This window comes from Psammomys obesus, unplaced genomic scaffold (genome assembly GCF_907164565.1).
Source record: "Psammomys obesus unplaced genomic scaffold, mPsaObe1.curated_primary_1811, whole genome shotgun sequence".
In the NCBI taxonomy this organism is placed as follows: domain Eukaryota; kingdom Metazoa; phylum Chordata; class Mammalia; order Rodentia; family Muridae; genus Psammomys; species Psammomys obesus.
In genome coordinates this window covers 2,418,970-2,437,461 of record NW_026592586.1, presented here as the reverse complement: position 1 = coordinate 2,437,461, position 18,492 = coordinate 2,418,970, and the positions used below count along the sequence as shown (strand labels likewise).

General features: G+C 36.8%; 1 long non-coding RNA gene across 1 annotated transcript in view; it reads right to left on the bottom strand.

Moving 5' to 3' along the window:
• Positions 1-4,886: 4,886 nt before the first annotated feature.
• The window catches only part of LOC129682255 (uncharacterized), a 20,331-nt gene continuing 6,725 nt past the window's right edge, over positions 4,887-18,492 (bottom strand). Inside the window, exon 3 of the long non-coding RNA XR_008720959.1 lies at positions 4,887-4,932. This is a non-coding gene — a long non-coding RNA (uncharacterized LOC129682255). The remainder of the gene's footprint in view (positions 4,933-18,492) is intronic.

Sequence of the window (18,492 nt, the reverse complement as noted above, 5' to 3'; positions counted from 1 at the left end):
CTATTTATAGATGATTCTCTTTTTTTAATTTTATTTTTTCTTCACAATTTATTCATTATAGCCCCCTCCATCAACTCCCCCAGTCCCATCCTCCCTTCTTCTTCCCCTCATCCCTTTCCCCTAGTCCACTGAAAGGGGGAGTCTACTATTGCCATCTGCCTATAGCTTGTTAAGTCTCATCAGGACTGCTTGGATCCTCTTCCTCATGACCTGACAAGGCCGCATCTCCAGAGGCAAGTGATCAAAGAGTAGGCAACAGAGTTCATGATAGAGGCAGCCCCTGCTACCCCCACTCAGAGATCCACATAGAGACTGAGCTGCCAGTCAGCCACATCCAAGCAGGATGTCTATTCTCATGAAGGTCACTGTTAGTAAGTCCTCTAATAAAACATGATGTGATAACATCATCTTTTTGATAACATGGGTTCCCGCTGCAATCCTTTCCTGTCTTGTGAGTCCCAAGATCAGTGATATATCTTCATGCTGTGAAAGACAAGAGAGCAGATGCCCACTCTTCTCTATGCTGCAGGCTCTATGTTGTTTCTGATGTGACACTCTCCCATGTTGTTTTGTTGTATGAAATTTCTGCTGCTTCCTAGTTACAGTGCATTTATGGAAAGAATAGTCAAGGTTTGACTCCATGCTAGTGTGGACTGTCTATAAAGCCACGGTGTCCATCAGACCTATAACTCTAGAGCACTACCAATGCTTGTCAGATATTCTTTGGTTACAAAGACCATGTATTCAACCAATACTTCAAATTCACTATGCATTACATTTCCTCTAATAAGGCACACATGGTAATTGTTTGACTAATAGGTCAATTTTAATTTTGGGTGACAGTGATTCCTTTGGATAAATTGAAACAAAATAATATAACCAGCCATTGACAGTTTAAACACACTCAGAAAAGTATTTTACTTCTAGCATGAAGCTGTATACTTTCCTTTTTCCCTGTCAACACAATTCGGATATTTTGTTTTGTTTTTGTATTTTTGGAAGCAGAGTCTCCATGTATCCTGGGCTGTCTAGATGGGTAAAGATGACATTGAACTTTTGATCCTCCAGTCAGCACATCCAGTTTAAGTGATGCTGGGGACTGAACTCAAGGCTTCATGAATGTTAGGTAAGCATTCTACCAACTAAACAATATCCATAGCTCAAAGGATAATTTTGAAGCCATAAAAATGTCATACATAACTTTGTTTTCAAGGCAGACCTGTCTTTCCTAAAATGATACATAGAGAGAGAGAGAGAGAGAGGGAATCACTGAGTATTTACACTTGCTTTTGATGGATAGTGTCTAATCACATTCAATCTTACAGTGATCCTGAGTTGTGAAACTAGAAAATGGGACACATGGTCTCCACATACCTAAATCCTGTTTAAGTCAAGTATGCTGGAATTATTTAAATAGGCCAATAAAGTCTCCACAAGTAGATAGAGTAAGCTCCTGGATGCTGTAAAATGCAAATCCTCTCTTAAGAAAACAAGCAAGTTGAAGTGCTTTTGTAACTGTGGATCATGCTGTCAGGATTTTAATGTTCTAATAACCAAATTCTAATGAGTTCTTATGATTTATTCAGTAAGAACTAAATGCTTTTTTAATCATGACTTTGATAGTTAATACAGCAAGATATGTGTCCCAGTAATTATACAACTCTACAGAGAGATGCCATTTAGCTCTCATCATTGGATAACAAAAAAAAAAAAATCTTTTAAAAATTCACCATTATAAAATTATTTTATTTTTTAAACTGAGCGATCTTTTTACAATTTTCCAGAGTAGTCTGTAATGCACTGTTTCTAATCTAGCAGATGAAAATCATTTTAGTTGCAAATGGTCCTGCAGATGATGTCATGGGTGTAGATTCCATTTGTATTCATGAAATAATGATAATGGATAAAGATGGAGAATTTAACACTAAATCATTCACTCTCAGTTTCAGACTTCTATATTTTCTTGTGATATCTATGTCTGTATAATCTTGTTTCCCCTCTTTGATAGTATGATTTTATGACTTCCCAAAGCATTTACATAGCAGACTTCTTTTTAATGCTAACTTTAAACATATCTACTCTAATAAATAAAGATTATAATTACTCTAATTGACTCATCAGATTGGAATGAGATAGTTGCACAGAAATATACTTAGTGTGAGATGGACTATTGGGCTATCAGCCAATGAGATATGGGGATTACAGTTTATATAAAAAAGCATTAATTCTTTGAGCAAAAGTGAAAGCCCTTGTAAAACTTTTTTTCCCATCTGCTACCTACTTTAATATTTTTTAATTTTAATTATTATTATTTATTACAATTTATTCAATTTGAATCCCAGCTGTGGTCTCCTCCCTTGTCTCCTCCCAAACCCACTTATAGGGGAGGACCTCTTTACTTTCTATCTGACCCTAGCCTATCAGGTCTCATCAGGACTAGCTGAATTGTCTTCCTCTGTGGCCTGGCAAGGCAAAGGTGGGTTGATACAGGTATTAGGTTCATAGTACATCCAAACATGGGTCTAGATAATTTTTATCCATTCCCCTATCCAAAGATTGTAACTGGCACCTGAAATGTTGATGTATAAGCTCTTCAGGAATGTTTTAAAATTAATCCATGATTAAAAAGGAAGCACAGAACCTGATTTGAATCTGGATGCTTCTAAGTTTGGCAACTACATACAACTTCTTTTGTCTTCTCTAGAAGGAGATGGAAAAAAAGGATGCATCTGTCATAGCATCTTGTCTGACTTCTGTTTCACCTAACACTCTAATGCTTGCATTGTCCTCTTAGGAGCTTTTAATATAGTTTGTATATTTGATGTATAAAACATACATATATATATATATATATATATATATATATATATATATATATATATGAATAGGTATGACACATATATGCTTTTTGTCACATTATATCTGAGATATATTTACAAACTTGTAGCAAGTGAGCATCATTTGTCTGAAAAGCTGTTCCTGATGTTATTCTTCTGATGCAAAAAGTGCTGTTCAGTGCCTCACTGATAAGTACTATGTTATTTCCCTTTGTTCAATATTGCTCAAGTATTTAAAATTCTTTTCATGATAAGGCTGAAAAGATGGCTTAGTAGTCGAGAGCAGTTTTTGCTTTTATCTAGAAGAGTTAGATTCAGTTCTCTACATCCCCACAGTATCATACAATAGTTTGTAACTCCAGTTCAAGAGGATCCATCTCCCCTTCTGACCTCCAAGAACTTCTGTATGCATGTACTACCATATATGTACAGTCTCCCAAGCACAAGTAAATATTTTTACATTTTTCTTTTATTAAAAATAGAATTTTTTTCTCATACAATATATATCCTAATTATACTCTCCCCTCCCTCTACTATTTTCAGGTTCTCAACACCTCCCTCCCACCCTGATCCATTTCCTTTCTGACTCTCACTATAGAACAGGTTTGTAAGAGGGGATAATAACTAAAATAAGGTAAAACAAAATCTAACACATCAGAACATGACAAAACAGACATAAGGAAAAGAACCAAAAGGCACAAGAAACATGTATTGACACAGCAGCCTATTTATTTGCACCTTTAGTAATCAAGTAAAAACACTAAACTAGAAGCCATAATATATACACAAAGGACCTGTGGGGTAAAAAGAGAAAAAATACAAATAAGATAAAAAATTTTAAATGAGATGGAAAAGATGATATAATGAGACAAGGAAACCCCAAGGAATCAGTTGAATTCATATGCCTATCAATTCTGTCGATTTAGAATCCTTGATTCCTTGATGCCCTCCATTACCTCTAGTTCTTTCACTCTTTTTTCCTCATCTTCTGTAGGGTTCCCCTGAGCTCTGGGAAGAAAGATTTGATGGAATCATCCCAACTAGGCCTGAACCTTCCAAGGTCTCTCACGTTCTGCAAATTATCTGGCTGTGGCTCTCTGTATTTTTTCCTATCTACTGTATGAGGAAGCTTCTCTGTTAATGGCTAATCAACATACTGATCTATGGTAGGGTTTCTAAGAAAGAGAACATGAGTGTGGCTTTCTTAGTATGTCTAGTGTTGTGAAGGGACACCATAACCACAGCCAACCTTTATAAAGAAAAACATTTCATTGAGGTTGGCTTACAGGTTCAGAGGTTTAGCCCTTATTGTCATGGAGTAAAACATGGCAGACATGATGCTGGAGAAAGAGCCAAGAGTTCTATATCTGGATCCACAGACAGCCTGGGCCAGGCTTCTGACACCCCAAAGGCTACCCCACAGTAATAAACTTCCTCCAGCAAGACCACAGTCTTCTCCAACAAGGCCATACCTCCAATAATGCTATTTCCAAGTGAGTCTATGGGGGTCATTTCATATAAACCACCACAATAATAGAATGTCATTTTACTGAAACTTTTAAAAATTAAACAATAAAGAATTTCATTTGAAACAGTTATACAAAGAATTATAGCACTTATTAAGCAGGAAATCAAATTTGTATATTGATGAGATGAACATGCTTATTTATTTTCGTGTGAAGAACTAAATCTTGGCTGGATATGTGATAGTGCAGAATATTTCTAAAATAGCTGCAGGGTTATGTTTTTTATAATATCTTGTGTTAACTCTTTATAAGTATTCCATACTAAACTTGCACATATTTTGAATAATAATAGAGTTCAGGAAAATAGTCATTTACTGTGTGATATATCTCCATTTTATATAATATCTACTTGGTAAGACTGAGAATTAATCATGGAGACAAAGTTTCATTTTTAAAACTTTAAAATACCTTATGTTTCTGTATTTTAATTAAGTGTGTGTGTGCCTGTGTGGGTGTGCCCAAGCTTACGTGTGGAGTACTCAGAATGTCAGAAGAAGGCATTGTCTTCTCTACAGCTAGAATTTCAGGCAGTCATGAACAGTGTAACAAAAGTGCTGGGAACATGGGTCCTTTGAAAGAACAGTAGAGGTGCTCTTAGCCACATATTTCTAGCCCCCTAAGTCTCTTTTCTAAACAACATAAATGTCAGATTCTATGGTATTCAGTAATAATATAAAGATAATATAATCCATTCTGGAGCTCTGAAAGTTTTTATTATTTGTCATTTCATTGCATTCACTGTGATGAATTTCTCTTGGGAAGAAAGCCAATGCCAATCATGTTCTTATCCATAACGTTTGAATTAAGTCCTCAGTCTGCACATAGTTTTTGTTCATTTATTTTTCATATAACCACTAAAACTTTTAAGAGTTCATCATAAATCAATTAAGAATGGTTTTGAAATTGAGATAAACAGTCAAGTACAAATACGGTAGTGCCCAGGTGTCTGTTAAAAATTGTCAGTGTGCAATTCTGCCCTTCTACTTTCAGATCCAATTAAAATATTTTTCGTGGATACTTGTTATTGTCTAGTTTAACATGGATAAGTGATGATGAACAGTCTCACTATGTATTTAGTTTAAAAAATTTATGCCCATTTTTTTTCAAGCCCGAGTACTTGCACAAACTCAAAATAAAACCAAGTAAATGTTGACTCAAATGGATAGTTTCAGTCTTTTTTTTTTCTTAACCAATGCAAAGAGAACCTGCACCATGACACCTATCACTATAAAAGTTGCAAATCCAGGAGAGACTTAGATATTATGTCTCTGCTTTTCAGCCTTTAGGGAGAAAATTCACATGTGAAATAGAACTGTGGATGAGTGAACAGTAGTAAAGCACATTGACTTGGTAGGTGAAGATTAGAAACTCATTGCTATCACACTTCTCTGAGCATCCACTCTTCAGAACGCAACAGCAAAAGAAAAACTTACTTTCTAGTGGATTAAAATGTTGACATATGTTATTTTAGTGAATTTTTGGGATACATCAATGCTGAGCATCCACAGACAGAAAACCTATGGACATCCGAGACCACTCTATAAAATGGCACAACATTTCGGTTTAATTTCTCCATAGTCTCTTATGAAGTTAAAATTGGGTCTTGATGACAGAGTTGTCATTCTGTAAGTTGTTTTGATTATGAAACAGTCAAGTGAAAAGTTTGTATATTTAATAAAGACTCAGTGGTTTTTCCTGAGCATTTTTCTGTGGTTGGTTGAATCCATGGAACACAGAGGGCGATCCCTCTTCCCTAGGCTCCTATGTTGGGATTTGAATACATACACGTCTCTCAAAATGAGCACGATGGTCGTGATGGTATGCAGATATCTCAAGAAACCTGGCATGGCTTGCCCTTTACATGTTACCTAGGGTATTACTGTAAGGCACTATAACAAAAGTGAGATTTTCCTGGACTGTGAATTCATCTTAGAATAACATGGGATACATTACAGTAGATAAAAGAACCTGATTTTACCAACAATATTTAATCTAGAAAATTAGTCTCTGTTGAGGTACATTGTGTGTCTCTGTATATTTGATTGCTGATTGCTAAACCTGACAGGGCTAAATGTTAGCCCTACTAGCCAGATCTTGGTATTGTTATTCCTATGGCCCGTTACCGGTCTCATATTTTGTAAACATTCGTCCTTCCTCACTTGCCTATTGGATGTAGTAGAGGTCTGACAGCTGGGCAGAAGATGGAGGGCAGAACTCCTGGAAGAGAGAACTCAGGTAGAAAGGAAGAAAAACATGAGAGATTCGCCTGCAGGACACAGACTTGGATAGACGTGAACAGGAGCAGAGAGATGGAGCTGACCACATGAAGGGACACAGTGCCAGGTTTAGTCAGGTTAAACTAGAAAGCTGGCTGGTAATATGCCCAGCTAAAAAGAATAAGCTTTAAACTATTAAAAAGCCTCAGTGTCAATATTCATACTGCTGGCAGGTCTAAGAGTCCTACCATAAGTCTCAGAGTCATATTTAAATTTATAGTGAGCATCATTGAACTGAAAAAAATTAGCAGCACTTTAAATAGTCTTAGACCTTGCCAGAAGAATGATCTACTTGGGTTTAGTAATTTAAAAAAAAAATGTTTTATTATAAATATTAGCCAGTTTATCTGTGTTCATGACTATATCTCTAGGTATAATCTATTATATGTATATAATCTATAATGTATATTATGTTTGTAATATATGTACATATTGGTGGTGTAGGTATGAACGCACCTGTGTGCCCATGTGTTCCTGTCAGTATAGCCCCAAAGTTAACATCAGGTGCTTCCTCAATAACTTCCCCCCCTTATTTTATTTTATTTATTCTGAGGCAGTCTCTCCATGAACCTGTAACTCACAGATTCAGCTAGACTGGCTGGCTGGTGTAGCCCTAAGAATCTACCACCCCCAGTTCTGGGCTTTAAAAAGCACACTGCATGGCCTATTTTTGTTGTTTGTTTATTTGTTTGTTTTTAATTTGTCACGGGATCTGGGCTCATGCCATCATGCTTGCTTGATAGATGGTTTTACTATCTGAGCCAACTCTTCAGTCCCTGGAGAGTTTTGGTTTTGTTTTTGACTTGAAGCTCTTAATCTTTGATCTTACAAACACTTTTATTACTGTTGCTTCAAAATATAAAAGCAATTGTTTGATAACTTTAATTTACTTAAATATTTTCTGTTGTTCTCAAAAGAAAAGATAGTTTAATAGAGAATGCAGTTTCAAGGAGTCAAAAAATTTATAATTCCTGAATTTCCTTAGGAATATATTTATTTTTCACATCCTAACTAACTAAATGTAAATAAAATTTTTGTTACATGTGAATAAAAACTAATTAGAATATGCTATAGAACTTTTCTCTTCTAATGTGTGATGTAGTCGCTTAATGAATACAAGCTTCATGGTTGTTTCATAGGTATTTAGTTTAAGCTAAGTGATTGTTTGATATTGTTGTTATATTGTTGATATCTTGTGAATGTTTCATATTATTTCAAAAGTTATGAAAATATGAAACAGGTAGTTTAAGAAAACACTGGGTACAACTAGACTACAATTATTAACATGACATGGGCTTTTTCTCATAGAGGTGAATTTCTTCTATAAAACAGGATTTAATTTACCAATCAAAAATCATTACGTTCTCATTCTGGTCACACCTATCTTAGGTGAATTTGAGTTATTAACATCTACAGTGGACAGTCATGAACCAGTCCTGCTTCTTCCTTCATTTCTTCAATCAACACATTTTGAGACTCTAGTTAGTTAATTATAAATTCCAGAAAATAAGATGGGCAAGAAAAGCATTGTGTCTGCCTTCCTAACACTTAAGTGCTGGCCAGGAAGTTCAACTGGAGGAGAGGTGCAACGATGGACAGGAGAGGGGATGCAGGCCTTACTGAAGCACCCAGGAAAGGCTTGAGTGACCAAGAGCTTTCATGTGTGAACACCCAGTTAAAGGCTGAAACAGGAATGACAGTGGGTGATATAGAAATTATAGGGTGATAAAGAGAAACTTAAAACCCACACCCCAAAGAAAGGCACTAAACTGAGCTCTGAATCCCTAAAAGTCAGCTATTTGTTCATTTCCTGGAGGGTGCAAAAGGAAAGCACAGCATTTTCCTGGGTCTCCAACCCAGGAAAACACTGATTTACAAAACTAAACAACAGATCTATACCTCTCCCTACAGTCTTAAAAACCAACTTATCTAAGAAACAAAAGAAAAGAAAACAACAGCAACAATAAAAACAGCTTACTTCCTCCGTTATCCACCCCCCTTTTCTTAGCCTCAGCAAAACTATGTATTGTGCATTCTCTTGGATCCTAGTGTCCACTGAGCCTTGAGGTGGCACCTAACAAGTTTTCATATGAATGCCTGCTCTTGTGGAACTTAGCATAAATTTTCATTCTTGTTTTTTTTTTTTTTTTCCTACAAATTTAAGTATTATGTAACCTCTCTGGACACTTCCAATATCTCTCCTGAAACCGTGAAGAACCCAGTGTGAGCAGCAAAGCCCTGGAAGCAGGAGAGCATAGTTAATACCCAGGGATATGTGCAGAAAGCAGCTGCAATTAATCTAAAGTGAGAGCAAAGGGACAGATAATAGGATAACAGGCATCAATCCTCCCTCCTCTGCCCTTTAACCTGTATCTTTAGCATATCATTTACCTTGGGGTTTATGCCTGGAATCAGAAAGCATACTGTCTGAGAAAATCCAAAAAGGACTGAAATAGAGTGATTGATGCTATTCAAATTGTTTATTTATTCTGTCCCATGTGTTCTGCCTAGAAACTAACTTTAACAGGTATGAGTGTGTATGAAAGAAAAACAATTAGGTACACTTGTTACCGAAAAAAAAAAAAAAGCCAACAGTGGAAGATGCTACACACAGATACACAGCATTATAATTCAATCCTTTTAAAACTGAAGACAGCAAAGCAAAGTGGCTCAGGATTATTATCTGGAAAAATACAAACACATCATTTTTTGTGTAGCATAAGGCAGAAGTTTTCTTCAATGAGCATGTATGGTTTTAATACACAGAGAGATGATATAACCCTTTAAAGACTTTATTTCATTTTCAAACACATTTATTCCATTTGTATTAGAGCTCTCGGGATATTTTGGCAGGAAGCCCACTTCTCTTGTAATCTAATCTCCTTTTTAATGTTATTATGCTGAGTTCATTTCACAAGTTGGAGAAAGGAGAACTCATGAGGTAGTGTGTATATGTAGAGTGAGAGAGGAAAATAACCAACCAAACAAAGCTCAATTCTATTGAGCATATCCTCTTAGAAAGATACCCTGCTGAGCAATTTATAAGTATTACACTGTATAATCCCTTACCAAGTCAGCAGGAGCTGCACCAGCAAGATGACGAATGTCCTCTCTTTTCCTTGAACAAGCGCGAGTTCAGGAATATCAAGTGACTCCTTGAAGGTAAAGGTGCATGTGTGTGATAGGATCTGAACCTGAGATGCAGATACGAATATCTACAAGCTGAACAACTATGGAGAACATGATGCCACCCATCTCAATTGCAAAGAAGCTGCAGATTGTAATCAGGAAGCTGAGCAATGACCTTGGAGTGATCATGGCAGCTACTTGTTTGCAGAGCTGTGTTATCTGGTGTTGCAGCCTGAGGTCCATTCTGCCTGCCCCTGCCCAATACTACATATGTGCTTGGGGTAGAGTGTCCTTCCAGATGCCAGGAAGAGTATAGTGTAAGAGATGTAATAAAAGGAAGACAGCTGCTCCTGTTTTTCCCATTAATCTTCCTAATCATACATAAACACACAGTGGGTGCTTACTGTTCGGCAGAGCACTGTTTGCTTTGGCAGAGACCCTAAGCCTCACTGGATCTACTTTGTGCAAGTCCTTACCAACTTCCTTAATCCTAGCTGGGCATCTCCAAATTATGAGATGGTACCATCTTGATCTTGTCTCTGGGGCTTTGTCAGCTCTAGCCAAATGCCAGGGATTTTGACATATTGTAATCAACTTGATTTTATGAGGAGTAGGTCAAATTAAACCTTAATATGTTTAGTACTGATTAAACATTGTGTCAGTTTAGTTCTGTCTGGCTTAGAGCTACTACTAAAGAGACCAGGCTAACCTCCAAAGTGCTATCCTGCCTCTGCCTTCCAAGTACTGAGTTTACTGTTGTGTACCACCATGCCTACAAAGACAAGGTAAATTTCTCAATGAAGAAGAAGAAGAAGAAAAAAAAAAAAAAAACAAACAGCAAAGACTCAAGAGCATCTTATCCTATAACTGGAAGTAAAGCAACAACAGTTGTAATAATGGTAAAGCTTGTCAAGTTCCCAATTATATTCTCCCCAAGTTCACCTGGAAAACAAGGCATGCAGACAGAAAGGTGACAGTTGTACAATGTGTCCTACACGTAGAATCAGCAAGTTTCCTCTGCCTTTGTCGATACAAGAGCATTAACAGTTCTGTCATTGCTGAGGTAGAGCCAGCCATTGCTCAGCCTCTGTTAGCGTAGGGAGTCATAACTGAGTCTCTCAACAACTTGCTGAAGGTCCAACTTTTATAAGTAGTCTCACAAAATGTGCTAGGGCAACTGGCTTAGGCAACATAAACACTGACCATCCTCATAATAATCATATTTTGTACTGACAAGAAGCCCCTGTTCATGAAGCAATTGTAAGAATGGAATATTTCCCTCAAACTTGTCCTGATCTAATGATAGCAATGATAGTATTTAACTCTGGCACAAGATGAAAAAATAAAAAGTATAATATGTATCCAAGTATGAAAAGTTCAGTTAACTCTTTATTTAAAAAAGTCAATAGAACTTTATAGAAATGGCTTGCAAATATTTCAAATAACTGCATATGTTCTAGGCATAGAAATCATGGTTTGAGTATGCATGTCCCCCATATGCCATGTGTGTGATCACGTGGTCTCCAGCCAGGACTGCTGTTTGAACAGTATGAGGAACTTCTTGGAGGTGGAGCCTTGGTGGAGAAAATGGGTCACTGAAGGGGAACTTGACGTGCCTAGCTCCACTCTGTTCTCTAACTGCAGACATAGTGTGACCCAGCTGCCTTCTGCTCCTGCAGTCACACTTCTATGATGGCACAGTCCTTTGAACTGTGATCCCAGAGTAAACCCTTTCACCCTTAAGTTTGCTTCATGTCAAGCACAATGTTTTTGTCACAATAAAAATAATGAAATAGAATAAGCAACAAAACATTTTAATTTGTATGTTCAAGTATGCATAGTTGCTATTCTCTTAGAATGGCATTATAGTTGTCTGTGATTTTGGAGCTTAATTTTATTTATACATATTTTACTACACAATTTTGTCCAGTTGTTCTCTTCCATGAGTCTTTCTTATACTAATTTCAGAATTTGAAGTTGAATTACACTCCATAAATATGACTGCAAAATATCTTTGTATAGTGTTTTATGTGGAGGGTCTCTGCATGATCACCATAGAAATACTTCTGTATTGGGCTTATGCTTAGAGTCTGCGTATCTATATTGACTTTCCTCTCTCTCCTGGATACCTCCCATCAAAAAATTAACAAGTCATTGTGTTTCTCATCATAAAACAAATAAAATTTGACTCTGGAGTTCTGCTCCCAAACATCAGTTCTTTTTCTTTTTTAATTTATTACAATTTATTCACTTTGTATCCCAGCTATATCAGCCCCGTCTCTTTCTAAGCCTTCCTTCCCTCCTTCTTCTCCCCTCATGACCCTCCTTCGGTCCACTGATAGGGGAGGTCCTCCTCCCCTTCCATCTGACCCTAGCCTATCACCTCTCATTGGAATGGCTTCATTGTCTTTCTCTGTGGTATGGTAAGGCTGCTCTCCCCTCAGGGGGAGGTGATCAAAAAGCCAGCCACTGAGTTCATGTCAGAGATAGCTCCTGTTCCCCTAACTAAGGGACACACTTGGAGACTGATCTGCCATGGGCTACATCTGTGCAGGGGTTCTAGGTTATCTCCATGCATGGTCCTTGGTTGGAGTATCAGTCTCAGAAAAGACCACTGAGCCCAGATTTCTTGTTTCTGTTGGTCTCCTTGTGCAGCTCCTGTCCTCTCCAGGTCTTTCCATCTCCCCCTTCTTTCATAAATTCCCTGCACTCTGCCCAAATATTGACTGTGAGTCTCAGCATCTCTGCTGGGTAGAGTCTTTCAGAGGCTCTCTGTGGTAGGTTCCTGTCCTGATCCCTGTTTTCTCCGCTATCCAGTTTGCCTTTCTGAATGAGGATTGACTATCTTACCAAGAGTCCTCCTTCTCACTTAGCTTCTTGAGGTGTACAGATTTTAGGATGTTTATCTTATATAATATCCACTTATAAGTGAGTATGTACCATGTGGGTCTTTCTGCTTCTGGGATACATCACTCAGGATGATCTTTTCTAGTTTCCACCACTTGCCAGCAAATTTAATAAATTTCTTGTAAGAAACTCAAAAAGTTAAACAACAACAAATAAAGTAATCCAATTAAAAGTGGGGTACAGAGCTAAACAGAGAATTCTCTGTATAGGAATATTGAACGGCAGAGAAACATTTAAAGAAATGCTCAATGTCCTTAGTAAGCAGGCAAATGCAAATCAAAACTACACAGAGTTTCACATTACACACACCAGAATGGTTAAGATAAAAAACTCAAGTGACAGCACATGCTGGAGAGGATGTGGAGTAAGGAGAACCATCCTCCATTGCTGGTGGGAATGCAACTTGTACAACCATTTGGAAATCAATATGGTACTTTCTCAGAAAATTAGGAATAGCACTACCTCAAGATCCAGCTATACCACTCCTAGGCATATATCCAAAACATGCTAAAGTATACAACAAGGACAGTTGCTCAACCGTGTTCATAGCAGCTTTATTTGTAATAGCCAGAATCTGGAAACAACCCAGATGTCCCTCAACAGAGGAATGGATGCAGAAATTGTGGTATATTTACACAATGAAATATTACGCAGCAATTAAAAACAAGAAAGTCATGAAATTTTCAGGCAAATGGTGGGAACTAGAAAAGAACATCAATTCTTTATTTACAGAAAAGTTTCAGATGAATGTTCTTACTTTTCATTCTCCCTTCCATGCCTTTCAATTCTTTTTTCCTCCATTGTGCCAGTGTCTTTCCATGGAGACCAACAATGTCCATAGTTAACAGGAAAGTGCATGGACTATTATGCTGGTTATACATGGTCTCTTGGTAGCCCTTACCATAATGAAGGCTTCCTCGCATGTGGCATACAGCTCTCTTTGTCTTTTATAATCACCTTCTCTTGGTTTGCTTTTTCCCTCTTGAGCACTTCCTTTTTATCTCCTGAATTAATATCTTTCCAAGCTACTTCTTAAGAAGAGGGCTGTAGGGTATGTCTTTTCTTGCCTTCTGCATCTCAGTGCCCTCTTAGGACATTATCTACCACCTCATAGTTTTACCATCTCCAGAGCAGTCTTCTAATTTCTAAATATTTCTTTCCATCTCTGTCCTCTTGAGTTTCAGATTCACTTCTTCAATCATTGGTTCCTGAGTGTCCTGTAAACACAATGGAACTGTCGCTTCTGTAATTTAATTCCTACATTTACTACTTCCTTAAACCTTTTATGAATAACTTCAGCAAACAGAAACACCACTAGGTTCTTTCAAGCTAAAATCTTTCAAGTAAATCTATGTTTTCTATCAAGAGTACAGTCTAACTTTTCTGCAAAGCTCAACCTTTTCTATTCTTACCATTCCAGCCCAAAGTGTCCTTTCATGTAAACTTCAGGAATTTCTAAATTTGGTAATTGTTATATGACTTTTTCTGGGGACATTTACATAAAATTCTATTGCCCAAGATTTTATACCCCCAAAAGACCAAGAAAATGCCTGACACTTACTAGGATATCAAGAAATATTTGCAGTTTTGAGATTGATCTTTTCTCTTAATTTTAATATGTTCATGTACAAACATTGAAGAACTCAGTGTATGTACCAGTCCTTAAGGAATAAAAAGCAAGTTAGTCCTCAGCTCCTATAATAATCAGTAATCCACAACCCATGCATGGAATTCTCCATTTTGGTTGTTTTTTTAGAAATATGTTGTTGTTAGAATATAATCACGCACTTGAGTCTCAGCATCTGCTTCGATCCCTTGTTGGGTGGCGCCTCTCTAGTAGGCTCCCACCCTGTTTCCTCTTTCATCACATCTGATGTCCATCCTGTTTGCCATTCTGAATGAGATTTAATCATCCTTTCTAGGATCTTCCTTAGAGTTTAGCTTCTTTAGGTCTGTAGATCGTTATGCTATATTATTTGGCTAATATCTGCTTTATAAGTGACTGTATACCATGCCTGTCTTTCTAAAAAAATCTGAGCCCAGAGAGTCCTGCAGAGATTGATGTACCAACCAAGGACCATGCATGGAGAGGACCTAGACCCCCCTGCTCAGATGTAGCCAATTGGCAACTCAGTCTCCATGTGAATCTCCAAGTGAGGGGAGCAGCGGCTGCCTCTATCATGAACTCGGTTGACTACCCATGATGATGCAGCCTTGCCAAGGAGGAAGAGGGTCCAGGCAGTCCTGCTGATACTTAACAAGGTATGGGAAGATGCAATGGTGGAGAACACCCCTTTTCAGTGGATTGGGGGAAAGGGATAGGGGAAGTAGAGGAGAAGAAGGAGGGAGTGTGGGACTGGGAGAGTTGAGGGATGGGGCTTCAATCGGGATATATATATATATAATGAATAAATTGTGAAGAAAAAAATAAAAATAATATAATCACACCCACCCATCAACATGTAACTTATGACCATCTTTGTGCTACAAATTTAGTTTTTCCTTGTTGCAAAAAAAGGATAACTTTAACTGTGAAGTCTGAAATAGTTGTCATTTTTCCTTTACAGAAGATAATTTAGTGACCTAATTAGAACATCATGTTTGATGATTGCCTCAACAGAAAATTCTCTTTAGTTGAGTTTATAAGACTAACAACCCAGTAAAATAATTTAAAGATTGTTGAACAGATCTCACCTATGATTAAAACCAATGTTTGCTCCATCTTGATTTCTCCATATGTTCTCAGAAGACTTAAGTTCAGTGGAAACTCAGCCATTAACCTTTAACCCTCACTGAGTCCTTAATATTTTTTTAGTTTCAGTTCAATTATCTGTGGGACAAAAAGAATAATACTTGGTTTGATTAATTGACTAAACTCTTACAAGCAGAGTGTGAAGTGCCATACACTTGTAGCTTCACTTTTTTTAAGACTCTACCAATAAAAAGTTCTGATTAACACGCCTTTCTGTCTTGTCTCCCACACCCCTAATATCTGATTCTCTTCTGGGGAGGATGGCTAGCAGAGAGATTACTAGGACAGATTTAGAATCTGAATGGGAGAATTTAAATTTCAACTCTAGCATATAAAAATTTTGACCTTAATAAATTAAGGTAACCTCTTTCAAATCTAATGCCTGTATTAATAAAATGAATAAAATAAAGGCTAACATACTTTGCAGTTTCTGTAATGTTAGACACATGGGCTTGGTGCTCCTGACAATGCAAGGAAATCAAGGTCAATACTACCATTGGAACATCCCTGTTTTTATATAAGGGGAAAAAATAGGAATAGATAAATAAATCAACCATCCCAAACAAGCAACTGCTTTCTCATGATGGTGTATTCTAGAATTCAGGAATTCAGACAGGTCACAGCAGGCCAACTTGCCTGACTTTCAGAACCTCTACACAGCAAAACTGGATTTCAATGTCTCACTAGTGATACAGTCATCTGGAGACTTCTGTATCTTTTTGGTCCCTGCTGGGATTGAGTTGAATTCTTAGTTCACTTGACATTGTGATTCACAGTACCTGTGTAAGGCAAAGCTAAAGCTCTAAGCCACTGGAAAATGTCTCTCAATAATTCAATGTGTAAGAAAAACACGTATTGTTTTAACAGTTTATAATTTAATTACTATGCTTGTTTCTGAAAAACACCCTACAAGAATAAAGTTTACATTTATTTACTTAAATCAAAGTAATCTAGACAATAGGTGAGGCCAAAGGGATTTACTTAACCATAACACAAGTTGAGTTAGGATTATTCTAACTTTCATTGTGAAAATAAATTCCAACACATATGCAATAAAAAACATTTCTATTTCCTTTTGAATGTTGGATCCTTAAACAAATTGTGTGGTCCTATATTTAAAAAATAATAAACCTGTATATTTGTTATTTGTATAACAAAAAAGCTAGAAATAAAATTTTTAGATATTCGTCTATAAGAATTTCACTGTCTCGTTTGAAGCAACATGTATTGAGGATGCCTGATCAGTATAATAGTTAGGAAATACATTGGCTGAAACTGGAAAGTTACAATTGTGTAACCAAAATCACATTTTTTAAAGTTTTAAGTACAACTGACAGTAGGTATATCTATGTAATTTATTCTCGATGGAGAGAAAATATCCATTAGGAAACCAAGTTGACTATGGTTTTTTGTGGTTGGAGATCAGAATCTAGAGCATGGCCTATGTTATTTTTTATTATGTTCTTTGTTCCTCTGTCTGATTACTCAAGAAAAGAATTTTTCCTTATTCTTTCCTTAATGTCCATAGGGTTGATAAAAAGGAACAGAATAAATGAATGAATGAATGGCTCTTTGATTCTCCTGTCTGACTTCAGCATATTTGCAAAGGAATGTAAACACCATTCATATCCGAACCTAGATTTCTTTTTCTACCTTGAAATACCATTGCATTCTGAAATGTTCCACTGAGTAAAATTCTTTACAACCAAATATTCTAAAGCATTAATTTGTTTTCAATATACTTTGCATTTTATTCTTCTAAAACTGGAGGCAGAAAAAGTTAAAGCATTAATTTTAATGATAAAATAAGTAGTAAATAAACTAAAAACCATCTAGACATGGTTGTGAAGAATATTGTATTCAGAGAGAGAGTGTGTGTTATCAATAGGAGAAGGCAACTCTAAATGCTAAATCCAATCACACCTTTTCCTGTTGGGATTTCAACATCTGCCTCCATGTAGATTGATTAGAATAAAGCAGGACATCAGAGGCCCTTTGTGACTGAGTGGGTGAAACAGCTGACAAGAGGCCATCAAATTCCTCACAGAGAAGCTTCTGCGAGCTACGAGTTTGACACTTGACTTCATTATAATTCCTCAGCTGCACACTGCAATGGATTTGTCCTTTAATTGAGCTGAGCCAGAAAACTGCCCAGAGAGGAAATAGGAAGAAAAAATGGATATGACTAGCACAGGAGAAAAGGAGGCATGCAGATCCCACTCCGTGGAGAAGTAGACAGAATCACACAATCCTGGGAATCCTTAGAAGATAGGGCTTCAATCACTTTCACTGAAATTGCTCTCAAAAGTGGAATTTGATTTGGCACTCAGCATCATCTTCTCCTTTTGCTACCACAGATCTCTCCGAATTCATGTAGTCTGGAAAATTTGTTTATTAATTAGGACTTTTCCTTCACTTCATTGAGTTATTTCCTACTTAAAAAGAAAACAGTCAAAATAAATGTCCACCTATCACAGCCTTTGCTATTTACCTGTCAATGCCATGCAGCAACAACAGCTTCTCTAAAAGCATATATGAGCAATGGACATTAGACACAGAAAGGTGAAGGAAGACTGGTGAAATAGCTCAGTAGGTAAGGCTGCCTACCACAAGGCCCGGAAACCTGACTTCCTACTGAGAGCCCATGACAACGTAGAAGACGAGAACTGACTGCATGGATTTGTTCTATGAGCCCATGCCCCCAAAGGCTATGGCACAAGTGCCCCTCTCAAATATCAGATATATGCAAACAATTATATACATACAAATATTAATAATATATTAATATATGATATACATACAAATGTTAATAATATATTAACAAATAAATATATTACTTATATTATATAAATAATATATACAATTATATACATACAAATATGTATATAATTGTGTATATATATGTGTATATGTGTGTGTACATAAGTATATGTACATAATATGTATTAATTCTCTAGAGATAGATAGTTATGGGTCATTTTGTAAGTCCTCAGTGCCCATGCTCTATCTATCTACTATCTATCTATCTATCTATCTATCTATCTATCTATCTATCTATCTATCTA